Raw genomic sequence first — 10,000 nt, forward strand, 5'->3', positions numbered from 1 at the left:
CCGCGTCCGCGCCCCATCGCCTTCGGGCACACTTTCGCCCTTCTCTCTTCTCTCGCGTCTCTTTTCCCTTCTCGCGGCTCAGCTCCAGCCGCACCGCCGCCCGGCGCTGCTCGCGGCCGGCACCCACACGGGCGCTCCCCGGACCGGGGCCGGCACCGGCACCTCGCGTGGTTTTTTCAAGGACACCTGAAGGCTCGCGGGGCCACGCGGCCGTCACACAGCTCGGGACGGTCAAGACGCCCTTCCCCAGGCCAGCGGGAGGGGCGACACCTCGCCTGCGACGGGAAGCGAATTGGAAAGGAGACCGCCCTGCCCGAGCACCGGACCCTCCCCGCCGTGGCTTCCCCGCCACAGAGAAGCCTCGGAAGGAGAGCCGGCCCGCCGGGGGCCCTCTCCGACGCCACCCGAAAAGCCACATCGATCAGCCGCGGCTCCGCGCCGACGGCGACAAGGGCCCCACGGCCACGCTTCCTGGGACAACAACGGCGACGGCCGCCCAGCCCACCTGCCCGTCGGCTCGCTCGCTCGCCTCAGCAGCAGAGGAGCGCGGGGGGTGCCGCCACCCGCCCGCCCGCAGCCGGCAACGGCGGGACTGGAGCGGCCCGGGGAGAACCCGGCCGAGCGTGCGAGAAAAAGTGCCACCGACCTGGCGCGGCCACGGGCCACCGGCGGCTTTCGCCCGGCCTCGCGGCGGTCGGCTTGCCCTGCCGGAACAAAAAAGGCCGGGGGACGGCACGACAAAAGAAAAAGGCACACGGAGGCGCGTTCGCAACGCCCCGTGCTAGCCACGGGGGCCACGGGGCCAGGGGCCCGCAGCGGGGGGGCCGAGTGACGGGCCTCAACTGCCTCCCCACCACGGACTCACCGGCATCCCGCCTCGCGCTGTCGTCGCAACGCTCCTCAGTGCCGCGGCTTAGGGCCGCCAGAGAAAAAGAAAGAAGGCCCGCGGAGGAGGCCTGGCGGGTGCCCCCCACACTCCGCCCGCCTCAACCGAAAGCAACCGACCCGGCAAAGCGGCAAAGCCGGCCCCGCCCGGCACAAGCGGCTCAGTCGATCCGGCCACGACCGAGGTAGGCGAGGCGCCGCCGCCTCGCCCAGGACCAGTCCGGGGGGGCTCTCCGTCGGGTGCCGGGCCCGGCAAGTTCAAAAAAAAAAAAAAAAAAGAACTAGGCCCAAAAATTCTGCCCGCCACAAGGCGGGTCCCCCCGGCTTAAGGCCGAGGGAGGGGGACGGCTTCTCCAACGCGGGCCGAGCACCGCCGCCACCGCCGAGGCGGACCGACGGGCCCAAAACCGCGCCCGCCGAGCGGGCCCCCGGCTTAAGGCCGGGCAGAAAAGGGACGAGGCGCCGCCGCCTCGCCCGCCACCGGTGCCCGGGGGGGGCCGCCCCCCCCCGTGGCCAATCGACCGGCAGAAGCCGGGCCGGAGCGGGACACGCTGCTCGCGGCTTCTCTTTCTCTCTCTCTCGCTCAACTCTCACTCTCTCTCTTCTCTCTCGGCAACTCTCTCTCTGGGCTCGCTCTCGCTCTCTCGGCTCTCTCTCCCCGCCTCGGGGCCGGCGAGCAGCTTTCTCGGATCGTCTTTCGCCCCCTTCTTGCTCTCTCTCTCGGCCTTCTCCGGATCCGCTCTTGCGCGGCCCTTCTCTCTCGCCTCCGCGGATCCGGCTCTTTCGCGCGGCCCCTTCTCTCTCGCCTCGCCAACTGGACCCACTTTTCCCTGGGAAGGACGGGAGCCGGGACACAAAGGCACGCGCGCTTCGTCCCGGCTAGGCGGCACTCGCTTGGCCCTGGCGACCGCACGCGCGGCCGCTCCGCTCCGCCTCGGACGCAGGTACGGGGTCAACCTGCGGGGATGCGGCCCGTCACCTCGCTCCCATAAGACGGACAGACGAGTCCAAAGCCGGCCAGGCCTCCAAGAGGACCAATGCAGCTCGACCGGGGAGGGGCGCCAACGCAGGCCGCCTCCTACCATGACGCAGCCGGAGGCGGCCGACAACAGCGACCCCTTGGTGAACTTCCGCAGACGGCCGGGACAACAGGTCTACCCGGCCGGCGCCGAAATTGCACTAAGTCCCGCCGGAGCGAGGTAGACCTGATGTCCCCGGCCGGCGCCCGCCACCAGGGGGCAAGGCCGGCCCCCGGCGGACCCCGGAGCGAGGTAGACCTGATGTCCCCGACCGGAGCCGGGGTAGACCTGTTGTCCCCGGGCGGAGCCGGGGTAGACCTGATGTCCCCGGCCGGAGCCGGGGTAGACCTGATGTCCCCGACCGGAGCCGGGGTAGACCTGATGTCCCCGACCGGAGCCGGGGTAGACCTGATGTCCCCGGCCGCAGCCGGGGTAGACCTGATGTCCCCGGCCGCAGCCGGGGTAGACCTGATGTCCCCGGCCGCAGCCGGGGTAGACCTGTTGTCCCCGACCGGAGCCGGGGTAGACCTGATGTCCCCGGCCACAGCGGAGGTAGACCTGTTGTCCCCGGCCGGAGCCGGGGTAGACCTGATGTCCCCGACCGGAGCCGGGGTAGACCTGATGTCCCCGGCCGCAGCCGGGGTAGACCTGTTGTCCCCGGCCGGAGCCGGGGTAGACCTGATGTCCCCGGCCGCAGCCGGGGTAGACCTGATGTCCCCGGCCGGAGCCGGGGTAGACCTGTTGTCCCCGACCGGAGCCGGGGTAGACCTGATGTCCCCGGCCGCAGCGGAGGTAGACCTGTTGTCCCCGGCCGGAGCCGGGGTAGACCTGATGTCCCCGACCGGAGCCGGGGTAGACCTGTTGTCCCCGGCCGCAGCCGGGGTAGACCTGATGTCCCCGGCCGCAGCCGGGGTAGACCTGATGTCCCCGGGCGGAGCCGGGGTAGACCTGATGTCCCCGGCCGCAGCGGGGGTAGACCTGATGTCCCCGACCGGAGCCGGGGTAGACCTGATGTCCCCGGCCGGAGCCGGGGTAGACCTGTTGTCCCCGGGCGGAGCCGGGGTAGACCTGATGTCCCCGGCCGGAGCCGGGGTAGACCTGATGTCCCCGGCCGCAGACGGGGTAGACCTGATGTCCACGGCCGGAGCCGGGGTAGACCTGATGTCCACGGCCGGAGCCGGGGTAGACCTGATGTCCCCGGCCGCAGCCGGGGTAGACCTGATGTCCCCGGCCGGAGCCGGGGTAGACCTGATGTCCCCGGGCGGAGCCGGGGTAGACCTGATGTCCCCGGGCGGAGCCGGGGTAGACCTGATGTCCCCGGCCGGAGCCGGGGTAGACCTGTTGTCCCCGGCCGCAGCCGGGGTAGACCTGATGTCCCCGGCCGCAGCCGGGGTAGACCTGATGTCCCCGGCCGCAGCCGGGGTAGACCTGATGTCCCCGGCCGGAGCCGGGGTAGACCTGATGTCCCCGACCGGAGCCGGGGTAGACCTGATGTCCCCGGCCACAGCGGAGGTAGACCTGTTGTCCCCGACCGGAGCCGGGGTAGACCTGTTGTCCCCGGCCGCAGCCGGGGTAGACCTGATGTCCCCGGCCGGAGCCGGGGTAGACCTGATGTCCCCGGGCGGAGCCGGGGTAGACCTGATGTCCCCGGGCGGAGCCGGGGTAGACCTGATGTCCCCGGCCGGAGCCGGGGTAGACCTGTTGTCCCCGGCCGCAGCCGGGGTAGACCTGATGTCCCCAGGCGGAGCCGGGGTAGACCTGATGTCCCCGACCGGAGCCGGGGTAGACCTGATGTCCCCGGCCGCAGCGGGGGTAGACCTGATGTCCCCGGCCGCAGCGGAGGTAGACCTGTTGTCCCCGGCCGGAGCCGGGGTAGACCTGATGTCCCCGGCCGCAGCCGGGGTAGACCTGATGTCCCCGGCCGCAGCGGGGGTAGACCTGATGTCCCCGGGCGGAGCCGGGGTAGACCTGATGTCCCCGGCCGGAGCCGGGGTAGACCTGATGTCCCCGGCCGGAGCCGGGGTAGACCTGTTGTCCCCGACCGGAGCCGGGGTAGACCTGATGTCCCCGGCCGCAGCGGAGGTAGACCTGTTGTCCCCGGCCGGAGCCGGGGTAGACCTGATGTCCCCGACCGGAGCCGGGGTAGACCTGTTGTCCCCGGCCGCAGCCGGGGTAGACCTGATGTCCCCGGCCGCAGCCGGGGTAGACCTGATGTCCCCGGGCGGAGCCGGGGTAGACCTGATGTCCCCGGCCGCAGCGGGGGTAGACCTGATGTCCCCGACCGGAGCCGGGGTAGACCTGATGTCCCCGGCCGGAGCCGGGGTAGACCTGTTGTCCCCGGGCGGAGCCGGGGTAGACCTGATGTCCCCGGCCGGAGCCGGGGTAGACCTGATGTCCCCGGCCGCAGCCGGGGTAGACCTGATGTCCACGGCCGGAGCCGGGGTAGACCTGATGTCCACGGCCGGAGCCGGGGTAGACCTGATGTCCCCGACCGGAGCCGGGGTAGACCTGTTGTCCCCGGCCGGAGCCGGGGTAGACCTGATGTCCCCGGCCGCAGCCGGGGTAGACCTGATGTCCCCGGCCGCAGCCGGGGTAGACCTGATGTCCCCGGCCGGAGCCGGGGTAGACCTGATGTCCCCGACCGGAGCCGGGGTAGACCTGATGTCCCCGGCCACAGCGGAGGTAGACCTGTTGTCCCCGACCGGAGCCGGGGTAGACCTGTTGTCCCCGGCCGCAGCCGGGGTAGACCTGATGTCCCCGGCCGGAGCCGGGGTAGACCTGATGTCCCCGGGCGGAGCCGGGGTAGACCTGATGTCCCCGGGCGGAGCCGGGGTAGACCTGATGTCCCCGGCCGGAGCCGGGGTAGACCTGTTGTCCCCGGCCGCAGCCGGGGTAGACCTGATGTCCCCAGGCGGAGCCGGGGTAGACCTGATGTCCCCGACCGGAGCCGGGGTAGACCTGATGTCCCCGGCCGCAGCGGAGGTAGACCTGTTGTCCCCGGCCGGAGCCGGGGTAGACCTGATGTCCCCGGCCGCAGCCGGGGTAGACCTGATGTCCCCGGCCGCAGCGGGGGTAGACCTGATGTCCCCGGGCGGAGCCGGGGTAGACCTGATGTCCCCGGCCGGAGCCGGGGTAGACCTGATGTCCCCGGCCGGAGCCGGGGTAGACCTGTTGTCCCCGGCCGCAGCCGGGGTAGACCTGATGTCCCCGGGCGGAGCCGGGGTAGACCTGATGTCCCCGACCGGAGCCGGGGTAGACCTGTTGTCCCCGGCCGCAGCCGGGGTAGACCTGATGTCCCCGGCCGGAGCCGGGGTAGACCTGATGTCCCCAGCCGCCGCCGGGGTAGACCTGATGAGCCGGGTCCGGCTCGGATCCATGGTAGACCTGCTGTCCCCCTGTTGTCGCCCGCCGCCCGGGCACCTCGCCGTGCCCAGCGACCCCGGAGCCGGGCGAAGCTCACAGCCTCATAACACCCCGGAGCCAGATGGCTCGATCGACCCCCCGTCCCACACAATGAACCCCAACCCCACCCCCCCCTTTCAAGACCATGACATGTTTTCCATTTTTTTGTTGTTGTTCTTTGGGGGGATTTGGTTTGGGTTTGCTTTGGTATTTTGTTTTGTTTTGTTTTTCTGGGGGGGGGGGGGGGGGGGCTGTTTTGGGGGTTTTTTGGGGGTTTTTTCCAGTTGCTTTGGCTTTCTCTGATCCTGATTTTTGAGGTTGTTTTTTTTGGGGGGGTTGGGGGGCTTGTGGTTTGGATTTGGGTTTTCTTGGGTTGTCCCCCACCCCCCCGGGCCCCCCCCCGCCCCGCCCCTTTTTCTTTTCTCCTTTCCTGAAAGAATGGCTCTTCTATTTGCTTGGAACGAGAAACTTATCCGGGAAAGCAAACCAACCCAAAAATTGACCCATTTGATTTCTTTTTCTTTCGTATCGGAAGCGCCCCCAGCCGAGCCGACGGGCAAGCCGAGGCCGGTGCTCTGCCTGCTGACACGCTGACCTGGCCAAACAGCGCCCCCACCACCCACCCCCCGCCCTGGCCCGCCACGCCCTCCTGGGGTGGAACCTACCCAGGCCGGCCCCCCTGGCCCCGATGCGGCTCGCCCCGCCGCGCCCCTCCCCTCCCCGCCCCGCCCCGCCCCGCCCGCCGGTAGAGGCGACGGCGGCCGCCGGCACCGCCGCCAGCACACAGGCGCTGTGTGTAGCTTTCGGGCGGGTTGTTTCACGGTCCGCAGAGGTCTTGGGCCCTCGACGTGACTCTAGGGGGCCGTGGGGACTCGGTGCCGAGGCGCCCGGGGCCGGCACGAAGCCACCGGCCCTGGTCCGCACAGAGACAGAAACAGTGACACGCACCCCCCCCCCCAACTAACCCTAACCCTAACCCTAACTCCCCCCGCCCCCGACTAACCCTAACCCTAACACTAACCCTAACTCCCCCCGCCCCCCACTAACCCTAACCCTAACCCTAACCCTAACCCTAACCCTAACCCTAACCCCCCCCCCACTAACCCTAACCCTAACCCTAACCCCCTAACCCCCCCCCCACTAACCCTAACCCTAACCCTAACCCTAACCCTAACCCCCTAACCCCCCCCCCACTAACCCTAACCCTAACCCTAACCCTAACCCTAACCCTAACCCCCCCCCCCACTAACCCTAACCCTAACCCTAACCCTAACCCCCCCCCCCCCCCCCCCCCCCAACTAACCCTAACCCTAACCCTAACGCACGGCCACGCCTGCAGGCTACCACACCGCTGCGCGTGAAAGGAAGGCGCGGCCAACCATCCCCGCCCCCTCGCCAACCCCTCCCCAGCCACCTCCACCCGGCCCCCCCTGCCACCCGCGCGCGCGCAGCCGCCCGCCGGCCCGCCCATAGGCATTCACGCTCTGGCGTGCCCTCTCTCCCTGGCCCTGCCCCGGCCCCTGGCCCTGCCCGCTCTGTGGCAAGCGCAGCCGGCCATGGGCGGTTGGGGGCGCCCCGCCCTCCCCCATCAGCCTCCCCGGCGCTGTCTGCATCCTTTTGCCGCTTGCTAGGCTGCCGTAGGCCAAGGCCGGCCCGGGACAACAGGTCTAGCCAAGAGCCTGGGACAACAGGTCTACCCTAGGGGCCTGGGACAACAGGTCTAGCCAAGGGGCCGGGCTGCCGTAGGCGAGGGCCCGCCCGGGGACAACAGGTCTACCCCCAGGGCCTGGGACAAAAGGTCTACCCCAAGGGGCCTGGGCTATCAGGTCTACCCCGGAAGCGCAGGACATCAGGTCTACCCCGGCGGCCCGGGACAACAGGTCTACCCCAAGGGGCCCGGGACATCAGGTCTACCCCAAGGGGCCTGGGACAACAGGTCTACCCCGGAGGCCCGGGACAACAGGTCTAGCCCGGCGGCCCGGGACAACAGGTCTACCCTAGGGGCCTCGGCCATCAGGCCTACCCCGAAGCCTGGGACAACAGGTCTACCCCGGCGGCCCGGGACAACAGGTCTACCCCGGAAGCCTAAGACATCAGGTCTACCCCGAAGCCTAGGACATCAGGTCTACCCCAAGGGGCCTGGGACAACAGGTCTACCCCGAAGCCTAGGACATCAAGTCTACCCCGGCGGCCCGGGACAACAGGTCTACCCCAAGGGGCCTGGGACAACAGGTCTACCCAAGGGGCCTCGGCCATCAGGTCTACCCCGAAGCCTAGGACATCAGGTCTACCCCGAAGCCTAGGACAACAGGTCTACCCCGGAGGCCCGGGACAACAGGTCTACCCTAGGGGCCTCGGCCATCAGGTCTACCCCGGCGGCCCGGGACAACAGGTCTACCCCGGCGGCCCGGGACAACAGGTCTACCCCGGAAGCCTAAGACATCAGGTCTACCCCGAAGCCTAGGACATCAGGTCTACCCCAAGGGGCCTGGGACAACAGGTCTACCCCGAAGCCTAGGACATCAAGTCTACCCCGGCGGCCCGGGACAACAGGTCTACCCCAAGGGGCCTGGGACAACAGGTCTACCCAAGGGGCCTCGGCCATCAGGTCTACCCCGAAGCCTAGGACATCAGGTCTACCCCGAAGCCTAGGACAACAGGTCTACCCCGGAGGCCCGGGACAACAGGTCTACCCTAGGGGCCTCGGCCATCAGGTCTACCCCGGCGGCCCGGGACAACAGGTCTACCCCGGCGGCCCGGGACAACAGGTCTACCCCGGAAGCCTAGGACAACAGGTCTACCCCGGCGGCCCGGGACAACAGGTCTACCCTGAAGGCCCGGGACAACAGGTCTAGCCCGGCGGCCCGGGACAACAGGTCTACCCCGGAGGCCCGGGACAACAGGTCTACCCTGAAGGCCTGGGACAACAGGTCTACCCCGGCGGCCCGGGACAACAGGTCTACCCCGGAGGCCCGGGACAACAGGTCTACCCCGGCGGCCCGGGACAACAGGTCTACCCCAAGGGGCCTGGGACAACAGGTCTACCCAAGGGGCCTCGGCCATCAGGTCTACCCCGAAGCCTAGGACATCAGGTCTACCCCAAGGGGCCTGGGACAACAGGTCTACCCCGGAGGCCCGGGACAACAGGTCTACCCTAGGGGCCTCGGCCATCAGGTCTACCCCGAAGCCTAGGACATCAGGTCTACCCTGGCGGCCCGGGACAACAGGTCTAGCCCGGCGGCCCGGGACAACAGGTCTACCCTAGGGGCCTCGGCCATCAGGCCTACCCCGAAGCCTGGGACAACAGGTCTACCCCGGAGGCCCGGGACAACAGGTCTACCCCGGAAGCCTAAGACATCAGGTCTACCCCGAAGCCTAGGACATCAGGTCTACCCCAAGGGGCCTGGGACAACAGGTCTACCCCGAAGCCTAGGACATCAAGTCTACCCCGGCGGCCCGGGACAACAGGTCTACCCCAAGGGGCCTGGGACAACTGGTCTACCCAAGGGGCCTCGGCCATCAGGTCTACCCCGAAGCCTAGGACATCAGGTCTACCCCGAAGCCTAGGACAACAGGTCTACCCCGGAGGCCCGGGACAACAGGTCTACCCTAGGGGCCTCGGCCATCAGGTCTACCCCGGCGGCCCGGGACAACAGGTCTACCCCGGCGGCCCGGGACAACAGGTCTACCCCGGAAGCCTAAGACATCAGGTCTACCCCGAAGCCTAGGACATCAGGTCTACCCCAAGGGGCCTGGGACAACAGGTCTACCCCGAAGCCTAGGACATCAAGTCTACCCCGGCGGCCCGGGACAACAGGTCTACCCCGGAGGCCCGGGACAACAGGTCTACCCCGGCGGCCCGGGACAACAGGTCTACCCCAAGGGGCCTGGGACAACAGGTCTACCCAAGGGGCCTCGGCCATCAGGTCTACCCCGAAGCCTAGGACATCAGGTCTACCCCAAGGGGCCTGGGACAACAGGTCTACCCCGGAGGCCCGGGACAACAGGTCTACCCTAGGGGCCTCGGCCATCAGGTCTACCCCGAAGCCTAGGACATCAGGTCTACCCTGGCGGCCCGGGACAACAGGTCTAGCCCGGCGGCCCGGGACAACAGGTCTACCCCGAAGCCTAGGACAACAGGTCTACCCCGGCGGCCCGGGACAACAGGTCTACCCTGAAGGCCTGGGACAACAGGTCTACCCCGAAGCCTGGGACAACAGGTCTACCCCGAAGCCTGGGACAACAGGTCTACCCAAGGGGCCCGGGACAACAGGTCTACCCCTGAGGCCCCGGACATCAGGTCTACCCCGGAGGCCCCGGACATCAGGTCTACCCCGGTGGCCCGGGACATCAGGTCTACCCCAAGGGGCCTGGGACAACAGGTCTACCCCAGGGGCCCGGGACAACTGGTCTACCCCGGAGGCCCCGGACATCAGGTCTACCCCGGTGGCCCGGGACATCAGGTCTACCCCAAGGAGCCTGGGACAACAGGTCTACCCCAGGGGCCCGGGACAACTGGTCTACCCCGGAGGCCTCGGCCATCAGGTCTACCCCGGAGGCCCCGGACATCAGGTGTACCCCGGTGGCCCGGGACATCAGGTCTACCCCAAGGAGCCTGGGACAACAGGTCTACCCCAGGGGCCCGGGACAACTGGTCTACCCCGGAGGCCCCGGACATCAGGTGTACCCCGGTG

Source organism: Agelaius phoeniceus, unplaced genomic scaffold (genome assembly GCF_051311805.1).
Source record: "Agelaius phoeniceus isolate bAgePho1 unplaced genomic scaffold, bAgePho1.hap1 Scaffold_109, whole genome shotgun sequence".
Classification (NCBI taxonomy): Eukaryota; Metazoa; Chordata; class Aves; order Passeriformes; family Icteridae; genus Agelaius; species Agelaius phoeniceus.